The sequence below is a fragment of the Myotis brandtii genome, unplaced genomic scaffold (genome assembly GCF_000412655.1).
Source record: "Myotis brandtii unplaced genomic scaffold, ASM41265v1 scaffold147, whole genome shotgun sequence".
Taxonomy (NCBI): domain Eukaryota; kingdom Metazoa; phylum Chordata; class Mammalia; order Chiroptera; family Vespertilionidae; genus Myotis; species Myotis brandtii.
Window position 1 is genome coordinate 1,536,840 of NW_005355292.1, and position 10,073 is coordinate 1,546,912.

The 10,073-nt window shown below is 46.2% G+C and overlaps 1 protein-coding gene across 2 annotated transcripts in view; it reads right to left on the reverse strand.

Annotated features, from left to right (window-relative positions):
- KCNJ6 (potassium channel, inwardly rectifying subfamily J, member 6) overlaps positions 1–10,073 on the reverse strand; it is a 170,609-nt gene that overhangs the window by 160,224 nt on the left and 312 nt on the right. Inside the window, exon 1 of one of the 2 annotated variants that reach the window (XM_005861290.2) lies at positions 7,654–7,714. The exons of the other annotated variant lie outside the window; for it this stretch is intronic. The gene's annotated coding sequence lies outside the window, so the exon portion shown is untranslated. Of the gene's footprint in view, positions 1–7,653; positions 7,715–10,073 lie in introns of those variants that run through there. 2 annotated transcript variants of the gene reach the window in all.

The following is a 10,073-nucleotide window of genomic DNA, read 5'->3' on the forward strand; positions in this document are numbered from 1 at the left end:
CTGTCTGTGGCTCTCCTTGGGCCAGTATTGCTTCATTTCAGCTCATCTGGAAATTTAGCAAGGAAAGAAGGAACTTGGGTCCAAATTCCTTATGTGGAGAAAGGAATGAACCAGAAAAACACTTGCATATTGTAAGATCCTGGGCAGTTGAATGAGGATTCTGATTTCTCACAAGGACACCCAGGGTCCCTCCTCAGTGCTAACAGCCTCCTGATGCTACTTTTGCAATAAAAGGACAGTCTACTTTGGATCGATTGGTGGTGGGGGGTAACCATAAAAGATCTAGTTATAGTTTAACAATTGCTTATTTAAAGAAAATCTTGTTAACTCAGTGACAAAAATTGAGGGTTTGTTTGAAAATACTTGGTGGATTTTAGTTACATTATCCTATCTTTAGTTTTGTGTGTCACTATGACCACAGTGTTTTCTTCATCAGTTGCCCTAAAATCCAGGTTTTACACACTTTATAGGTGGGCTACTATGGATGACGTTGGGATTGTTTTGGTGATTATGTATAACAAAGAATTTTCAGGCAAGGTATACTTCCTGACCCAATAACCCCACATCATAATAGCCATTATGACCCAGAGCTCAGCATCACCTCATTGTTCTCCCCACCATAGCCATGACTCACAAAGGATTCAGCAATGCTGGTTAAAATAAACTCCACTTACGCACACAACAGGAAGAGAGAATCAAAATTCTTATCTCAATGATGCACGCCCAACAATTTCCCTGAGAAAACAAAATCCAGGGCAAGGTATTTTTGCCTATTATTTTTGGGATTTTGAGGTCTTGTGAAAAAGATCTTCATTCATTTGGTAGCTCTAGAACTGACCTACCCCTCATGTTGTGCTGAATGGCCATTGCAGTTTATTTCTGGACTAAGGGGGTGGGGCCCATGTAATTTTATGTTTTTTCATTGGTAGCATCTCAGTGGGAACTCTGAGAGGAGTCACCTAGGGCTCCAGGTTTCTCGTGGCCTCATTCATGCTGTTCCGAGCCAGGCAAAAACCCCAGGGACCCCCATGAACCCTTACGTCAGCGGTTCTCAACCTGTGGGTTGCGACCCCTTTGGCGGTCGAACGACCCTTTCACAGGGGTCGCCTAAGACCATCCTGCATATCAGATATTTACATGACGATTCATAACAGTAGCAACATTACAGTTATGAAGTAGCAATGAAAATAATTTTATGGTTGGGTCACAACATGAGGAACTGTATTTAAAGGGCCAGAAGGTTGAGAACCACTGCCTTAAGTGATGGGCAGAGAGAATGCTGCTGTTTAACATGCATAACTCTGAATGACTGTGAGATGAATATCAAGCAACATCGTTTTTGCAAACGAGATAACAGTCCTGTCTCCTCTCTGCTTCATATCTCAAAATTACATGGTCTTGTTATCTTCAGAATTAACAAATATCTGTCCTAGCCGGTTTGGTTCAGTGGATAGAGCAACAGCCTGAGGACTGAAGGGTCCCAGGTTCAATTCCCTGTCAGGGCACATGCCCGGGTTATGCGCTCGATCCCCAGTGTGGGGCGAGCAGGAGGCAGCCAATCAATGATTCTTTCTCATCATTGATGCCTCTCTCTCTCTCTCTCTCTCTCTCTCTCTCTCTCCTTTCCTGTCTGAAATCAATAAAAATATATTTGAAGAAAAAGAATTAACAAATATCCCATTCGTAAGCTTGGGCATACCTGTCCCTACAGTGCCTGGGGAAGGATAAATCCCCAAAGACTTGCTCTTAAATGCTGCAGTTAGTGGTTTGCAGTGAGCATGACAAGTCGCTGCTCTAACCTCGGCTCTAACTCTTTGCGGTAGGGCTCGCTCAGCCTTCTTCCCTCTGCGTTATTTATTCACTGGAATGACCTCAACTCCACACCTGGACGGCGGCCACGTGCAATCCCTCTTGCTCATGGGGTGCGATGGTAGAGCTTTCTTGGGCTGAATCCATCATCAGCTGGTCTCTCCGCTCAGGAGTGATCTTCGATTTCAGCACCACTGGAGGCACTAAAGTGGGACCATTTTTCTGTTGCCAGTTTACTGCTCTGAGCATGCTTTGTTCTTCTCGCCTCCTGTCAGCATCCAGCTGTCTCAGGATCTCAGTATTTCCATGGCTGCCAAGTCAGAATCTCTGTGTATCTTTCCTCTTGTCCCCCTCAAAGCAGTTACTTCTCAAAGATCCACGACCTCGAGTTTCATGCCAATGCCTGGCTCGCGGTTTTCTCTGTCCCTCTGCTGATCCACCCTCATTGCCAATGCTCCGTGGGTGCAGGTGCATCTGTCCTTTGGAAAGCCCCCCCACCCCCCGCCACCTTTCCCCACTGAAACCCTCCTCTTCTCTGAGACTCCTTAACCTTCCACCACACCTGCTGGTGCTTCCTACCGACACCCGCCCTTATTAACGTCCCTCTTCCTTAGAGTCCAGCCCTGTCTTGTTTAATGCTATGTTTCTTTTTTTCTACATTATTATTTTATTGATACTCTTATTTCCTTAAAGTCTAGTGCCTCTGAGGGCTGGTATCTGGACATTTTCTCTGTTTCCCCTTCTGTCTTCTTCTTCTTCTTCTTAATATATTTCATTGATTTTTTACAGAGAGGAAGGGAGAGGGATAGAGAGTTAGGAACATGGATGAGAAAGAAACATCGATCAGCTGCCTCTTGCACACCCCCTACTGGGGATGTATCCACAACCAAGGTACATGCCCTTGACTGGAATCGAACCTGGGACCCTTCAGTCCGCAGGACGACGCTCTATCCACTGAGCCAAACCGGTTAGGGCATCCCTTCTGTCTTCTTTACATAGTAAATCCACTTAAAGATTTGTTGACTGACTGGTCCAAGGAGCCATAAAAATATAGGGTGTAGTTATTAAAGGTCAAATTCTGGAAATATGCAGAGTGTCAAGAGATATGTTAAGTGAAAGTGAACAATTGTATAACTATGATTCCTCTTCACTCGACTGCATGAAGGTTTGCCACGATAAGCCCTCTATTTCATTTTTGTAATGTGGCTTTTCTCAAGAGTGCACCATTCTTATTGCACTGATTGAGTCTTTTATTTAAAGAATAACAGATGAGACTATTACATTGAAACAGGAATTTAAAACTTCTGGGTGGTTCTGGCACCCAGGTTTGAGGAATAGAAATGACATAAAGGAGCTGGCAGCATTATGAACCACCACCATACTTCTTCTGGCTCTTTCTCTCACAGCTCTCTGATATTCCCTTCTGACATTTCTCTTTCCTAGATTGTAAGTTTGTCATTAAAATTGGTCTCTCCCTTCTAACGAAAAGGTATAGATTTAAGTTTCCAAGGGTACCTGCTTGTCTTGAGACAGGCAGGGGTTCTCAAAGACTACTTGCAAATGACACGGTCAACTTTCAGGAGGCACAGACTAACGTTAGATTAATTCAGCGTAAACTTAGAACATGTATCTAACCTATAGATGTTTACGTGAAGCAAAACAAAAATGCAAATTGCTAGCCAACAGCAAGGACTGGATAGTGGGAGACAGCACCTAATTCTTCAGCATTCTTAGACTCGGTGTGGGAGTAGCTGTCAAGATCAGACATGGGATCCTGAGCATGGGGTGTGAAGTCACCTCTTCTTTGTAGTTAATGGTTCAGCTACCAGAAGTCAAACAATAGGCAATTGCATCTCCTTTGTAAGAATCAAATCCACCCACGCCAAAAGTCAAAAGATCCCAACGAATTATTTTTAAAAAATGCACCACTGAAGTATGATTCTAGGGCTCGACAATATACTACTTCCACCAGCGATCTTTTCAGCGTTGGCACAAATCATCTACTCTGCCTCACTCTATTCCTGACCCACATTAGCTGTATTTCTTTGATGCCAGACATTTATATTAAAGAAGTCAAATGGGCATGTTTAACATTGGGTATATACGCCAAAGACTCACGTGTATTCATCCTACCAGTTACCCTTCCTCCTGGACACAGAGCTAAACTACAATTTCCAGCTACCCTTGCAGTTAGGTATGACCACAGAACACGGGCAGAAGTGATACAATTACTATCGGTCCTGGATCATCAAACAGCTCCTACATAATCATCTATTCCCCCTCTTTCCTCATCTGTCGCCTGGATGTCAACACTCAGGAGACTGTGGAAGCCAAGTGCTAGAGACGATAAGCCTGGGTCCCTGATGGCATCATCCAGTTAGGTTTGCAGGAAGGAGAAATAATCTTCCATTCGCTTACCTGATGAGATATAGGGACCTTTCAGTTGCGGCAGCTATCTAATTAATACAGTTCACGTAGCCTCATTGAGGACTAAACCTAATGACACATTGTAACAAGTGCAAAGTGGTATCTACAATCTATAAAGTGCCTGTTTTGTGCTGGACATTGTACTAGGAATCTTACATGATCACATTCATCCTCATAACATTTCTGGGGTAGACGTTAAGACTATTATTTTTTATCTTATAGACAAGCAAACCAAGAGCTTAAGGATGATCAAAGTCACACAATTAGTGTGATTATATAATTGCCCCCAGTTATTCACTTCCCTCTCTGCAAGAAGATTACATGTCTCTACCTGTTGCTATATGACATGCAGCACCTCACTGTGGGAGAAATGTACAACTCCGTTTCACTGACCATTGGCATTGGTGTGACATGTGTCTTGTCTTTGGTCAACGGAATGTGATTGGATAACTTGTGCCATATCTGAGCAGGACTTGCAAGAGCCATTGCTTAATTTGGCATTCTCCTTTCCCTCTGACGCTGCAATGCAATGTCCCTGATCAGACCGGGCACAAGGGGGCAGAGCCACCACTGACCAGCAAAGGCATGTGGCGTGAAGGAGAAATAACCCTTTGTTTTGTAAGCCACTGTGATGTCGGAATGGCTGTCGCCACCCTTAACCTAGTAAATGCTGATGGATACACCCAGAGCTCGATGCTAATGCATTTGTAGAGACACCAGAGCCTGAGCTCTTATCACCAGGCCGCATCTCGCGAGCTCATGTTCCGCTTGTACAAATTCCTGTTAGATGATATGAGAAACATATAAAACATCGTTTAAAAAATCAATTCTCATTCTGGGTAGAAAAAAGTGGACGCTTGTAAGTTTACAGAGGAAACTGCTACAGCATCAGGATTCAAACTGAATTTATAGATCTGTCTCTCACGTTGCACAGAACATGCTCTGATTTAGTCCCACAAAACAACTGTTGGCGAGGGCGTGGGTCTTTTTATCCGTAGATTCACTCGCTGGCTCATTTTGTAAAGTTTTCATAGCAGAAACCACATCCCTTTGACTGGGAGTATGACCGGTGAATACTAGTCAAAATCTAATCACTAAAAGAACTACCAGTATGATATAGATGTACTGTAGGTCCCCGGTCCTAAGCACAGCCGTGGAGAGGAAATGTGAAATGTGAGACTGATCAAGGCTACAGGTTAGGGGATATGAACATTCTTTTTAGGATGACATGGTCCTTCTTTGTTTGAGGAAAATAACTTTGTGTTATTAACTAGAGGTAGTCAAATGATACCGATATGTGGAGCGTATAGTGTTTTCTCAGACGAGGGGCAGAATACCAGTAGAGCATGGACTGCAATTATGATGACAACTTCTCTCCACAGGACCCTAATTCTTTCTAGAACTAATTATTTAAAATGCATTTAATAAATATTTTTATCCCAAATGGCTTCATTTTATTTTTCTATCCCCCTAAACACTTTAACTACAACTAAAAATAAAGCCTTAATTCAACAAAAGTGTCTCGGTGATTTTTGAACTTAACTACCAATTCCCCTTTTATTGATATTAATGAATAAAATGTAAGAATTTTGTAAAAATCCAGATGAACCAATTCTCTTTGGGACCTAAATAACATTATTGAAAATAAAGGAAAGAAAGAATAAGTGCCATCTTAACAAGCTAGAAATCCAAATTTGTTCAATTTAAACATCTCAATGTCACCAACCTTCAAGTTCTGATACAATGAATTAAAAGAAAAAAGGCCTGCTTTGAAAAATATCTTCAATTTAAATTGGGTAAAAATAAATAGCTGCTTTCCCCTAATTTCCGCCCTCCCCCCTAGCCTGCCTCTTGCTGGTACATTTCCTTTATTAATCTACATGTAATGTACAGATCATTTGATGCAGGAAAAATTAGTGAAAAGAAGAAGCGCTTTGTCCTGCCCACCTGCTCATGTTGGTTGAGGAGGTTTATCTTGTTTTCATGAAGCTTCACATGATCAACATTCTACTCTTGAGGAAAGTAATACTTTCTACTTGTGAAAACCAGTGAATGGGGTTAAGCTACCATAAGGCTACATTTACTTATTTTTAATCTCCAATGATTTTTTTCCTATTGATTATTAAACAGCTATTCTCGTGTCTTACTTTCTTTTCATCCTGAAAAGCAGAGATAGTTTGTGAGAAGACAGAGAGGAACATGAGAGCAAATTCAAGCACTTGTGTATATTCACAGAAACAGCCGATGCAGTAAATAAAGACCTGGGCCATACCAGCGGATATGTTATGTACTGGTGTTTATGAAATACCAGGGCGCAGTATTACATTTCTAAAAAAAAATGACAAAATGGCTCTGAGCGCACAGGGATACATTTTAAGTTGTTCTCCGTAACAGATCTGACTGGAATGGGCAGACAATGGTTTCGGAGCGTGTATTGACTGTCATGAGAACATAACGGCACTTTGCTCAGCAATTAACCGCCGAGGAAGAAAGCAAGTCATAGTTTGGTAGATTAGCACTGAACACATGGGCCCGCGCTCTACCAGAACGAAGGGTTATTGATCGGGCAATGTCATATCCTAGATCATTTACATTCTCATCTTTATTTTTTAATTCATCAGAGAAACAGAACTTTAGAACTCACCCGTACATTGCTTTGTTTATTTAATAACCCATATCCTCGCATGGCTTTATCTTCCTGAGTGATCTCTACTTGCCTGCTGCTGACAGTATCAGATGGAACAACGCCAGGGCACAGCTGCTCTAAGTCATAACACTCCGCAGCGCTTCTCTCGAGCAGCACTTTTCATACATTAAACCAGAGATAAACTTGCCAGTACCCATCAGACACTAAATGGAAGAAGCAGTGTGACAGCTCATCCTTCGCCCAGGTTTGCAGTAGTTGCTAGATTGCTTCCGCCTTCACCAGCCACCATGAAAAAAAAAAAAAGACCCTCCCTCCCCTGCAAAGGGCTCGAAGGTATAAACACGCTGCTTTAACCAGGTCCCCAGTGCTCTGCGTACATCGTCGTCGGAAAGCAACGGCACGACCAGCAAGAAAAACCAGGATCTGTCTTGTTTACCTTCAAAAGCAACCAGCCAGAACCAGCTCAAGACCACACCGCATAAGGGCATCCTCAAAAGAGAAAAGCAGCCAGCACATTCTGGAGGCTTCATTAGCACTTCCAACCAGCTGCCAGACCTTGCCTGGGCTCTGCACTTCAAACCGTGCCCGTGACACCTCAATGCCACCTGCAACAACTTCCTACTCGAAACACGGCTGTCACCTTCCCTACCAATTTCCTCATCAGCATCACTTTGGGGGGTGGGAGGACCAGGAACTACTACCAAAGACGCGGAGAGCAGGGCAGAGACCAGCCTTGCCCAAGGTGAGGGCAGCATGCGAGAGGGACTTACCTGTGTTCCCTGGAGGAGGTGGAAATGGACCCCGGGTGATCATAACCTGCCCCCTCTTGCAGTTTCTTCCTTGTTTCTACTAAGAAAAGGGAGTCCTGCCCTCTGTTTCCTAGGCCCACAACCTCATACACTTAGCCACGCTGCTCACACACTGGCTTGAAGACAGTCACCTGGTCGCATCTCACTAACACACCTTCCATTTCCTGGGGCTCACCAGCACTGCCTGGGAGTCCGCCAGGTCCTGACTAAGAGTGAACTATGTCTCCACTCTCCTGAGGGGGTCTCAGGACCCCTAGACAGGACTTGGCTGGTGTCTCACAGACCAGGATGTTCCCACAAGCGCCTTTCTACTATCTGCACCCCTTTGCACCCCCCCATCCCCCCCGAGTTAGAAGAGCCAGGGAGTGAAGGATGAATGGATGCTTTTGAAGCCAAAGGTTGAACCGAGAAAATTGTCCTCAGGGACTGAGCTTTGGTGTGTGCGTGTGTGTGCATGTGTGTGCATGTGTGCGCTTGTGTGTGCGCGCGTGTGTGTGCCTGTGTCCCTTTTCTCCTTTAAGGACCGGATCTTTCTCATTCTCAGCTCATCTCGGATCTCTGGCTGTATCAGGGTTCTTGGTTTTGAACAGCTACTCTGATGCACCGCCATGCGTGAAATGGATGATTTGCAGCCTCTCTGTCCCACGCAATCCCGTAGAGGATCAGCTCTTCTGATTCTGCCCGGGCAAGGGAGTCAGTCCTTTGGAGAAAGTGACTGCGCTCCACCTAAGGAGCTAACACTTCCCTGGCTGGGGCTGCAGCCCGGAGGTGGGACCGGGCACTGTGCTCTGGCCTTGGTGCTGAAACCGGAACCGGGGCCCTGACCATCTCAGCCTCCGGGCCACGTTGGGAGGTTCGCTGGGCACCCGCTGGGTTCCAGAGCTAACACTTCCCTGGCTGGGGCTGCAGCCCGCGAGGTGGGACCGGGCACTGTGCTCTGGCCTTGGTGCTGAAACCGGAACCGGGCCCTGACCATCTCAGCCTCCGGGCCACGTTGGGAGGTTCGCTGGGCACCCGCTGGGTTCCAGGTGCCCCCTCGAGGGTCGCCGGCAAGGAAGCTAGGAAGAGCCGGTGCCCTAGGACCCTCCGCAGGGCACGTGGCTGGTTTACTTCTTTGCCTGGAGCTGGGAAAGTTTTGTCCAATCTTTTTTTTTTTTTTTTTTTTTTTTGCCTTCTCCCCTCCCACCTGAGTCGCCATGGAGACTCGAGCTCTCTCTCTCCAGGCAAAATGGGCGAAGCTTAGTTAGCTCAGCCTGGACTGTAGCAAGCCCCCCTCTCCTCTCAGCAGCTCCTGGGCACCCGGAGCTCCGGGTTTCAGCAGGGGAAAGGCAGGTGGGTAAGGGTGCTGGCAGGGATGTGGCTGGCATTGCACCCTGTTTTGTGGGGGCTCCCTCGGACCGCCTGACTTTGGATAAAAGCAGGCAGGAGACACTCCAAACATACAATAAATCTCCAGCTCCCCAACACGAGGTTCTCCCCACCCCTTCCTTTTATAGGAGTGGAGGCGGGATTCTTTGGAAAATTCTGGTATTCTGGTTCTCCATGAACCTCACCCTGTTTCTGTGTGGCTGTTCCTATTAAAATACGCCTCCTCCCAGAGTCTCTCCATATTGAGCCTGACACAAGAGATGTACCTGTGGATCGCCCCCAGGCTTCTTGGGGTTTGGGAATCCTAACGCCATGTCTGTCCAAACGAACCCAACCTCCAAGTCTCCGTGCAAATAAAAACATACCCAGGAGAGAGCAAGGCAGCGGACTCACCCAACTCCCTAAATGCCATGACATCTCATTTGATCTGCAGGCGCCCCCCCCCAATAATTCATTGACTTTTAGAGAGAGCTTGTAGCCGTCATATCACACCTCTGGTTATGCTGATGGGAAACAGTTGGGAGTTATTGTTTCCATCCTCTGCCCGTTTCTCCCCCACCCCTCACTTTTCCTTTTCCTCCTCCTCCTCATTCTCTCTCTCTCTCTCTCTCTCTCGTCCTCACTTTTCCTTTTCCTCCTCCTCATTCTCTCTCTCTCTCTCTCTCTCTCACTCTCTCAGAACAAGGATACAGCTTTCCACAAAGACAATGGGCTTTCCCCAACGGTACATGCCGGCGCCCCTGCCAGTTAATCGCGCCTCCCGTCTTGGCCCCGGCTGTGCGAGGCTGTGAAATGCCCGCAGTAACTGACTGGGTTTCTCCGCGCCCGGGCATGCAGACCCTCCTCTCCACCCGCCCCTCCGGGAGTTTTCAGTTGCTCATGAAAACCGTGTGAAGCAGATTTCCCTTCTGCTAGTTATGTAACGGCTTCTCCCTTCCCCTGACTTGGGCATCTCGTTTCTGCTCCTCGCGCGGAGGTGCCCGCAGCGGCAGCGGCGCCTGGGGAGGGGGTGA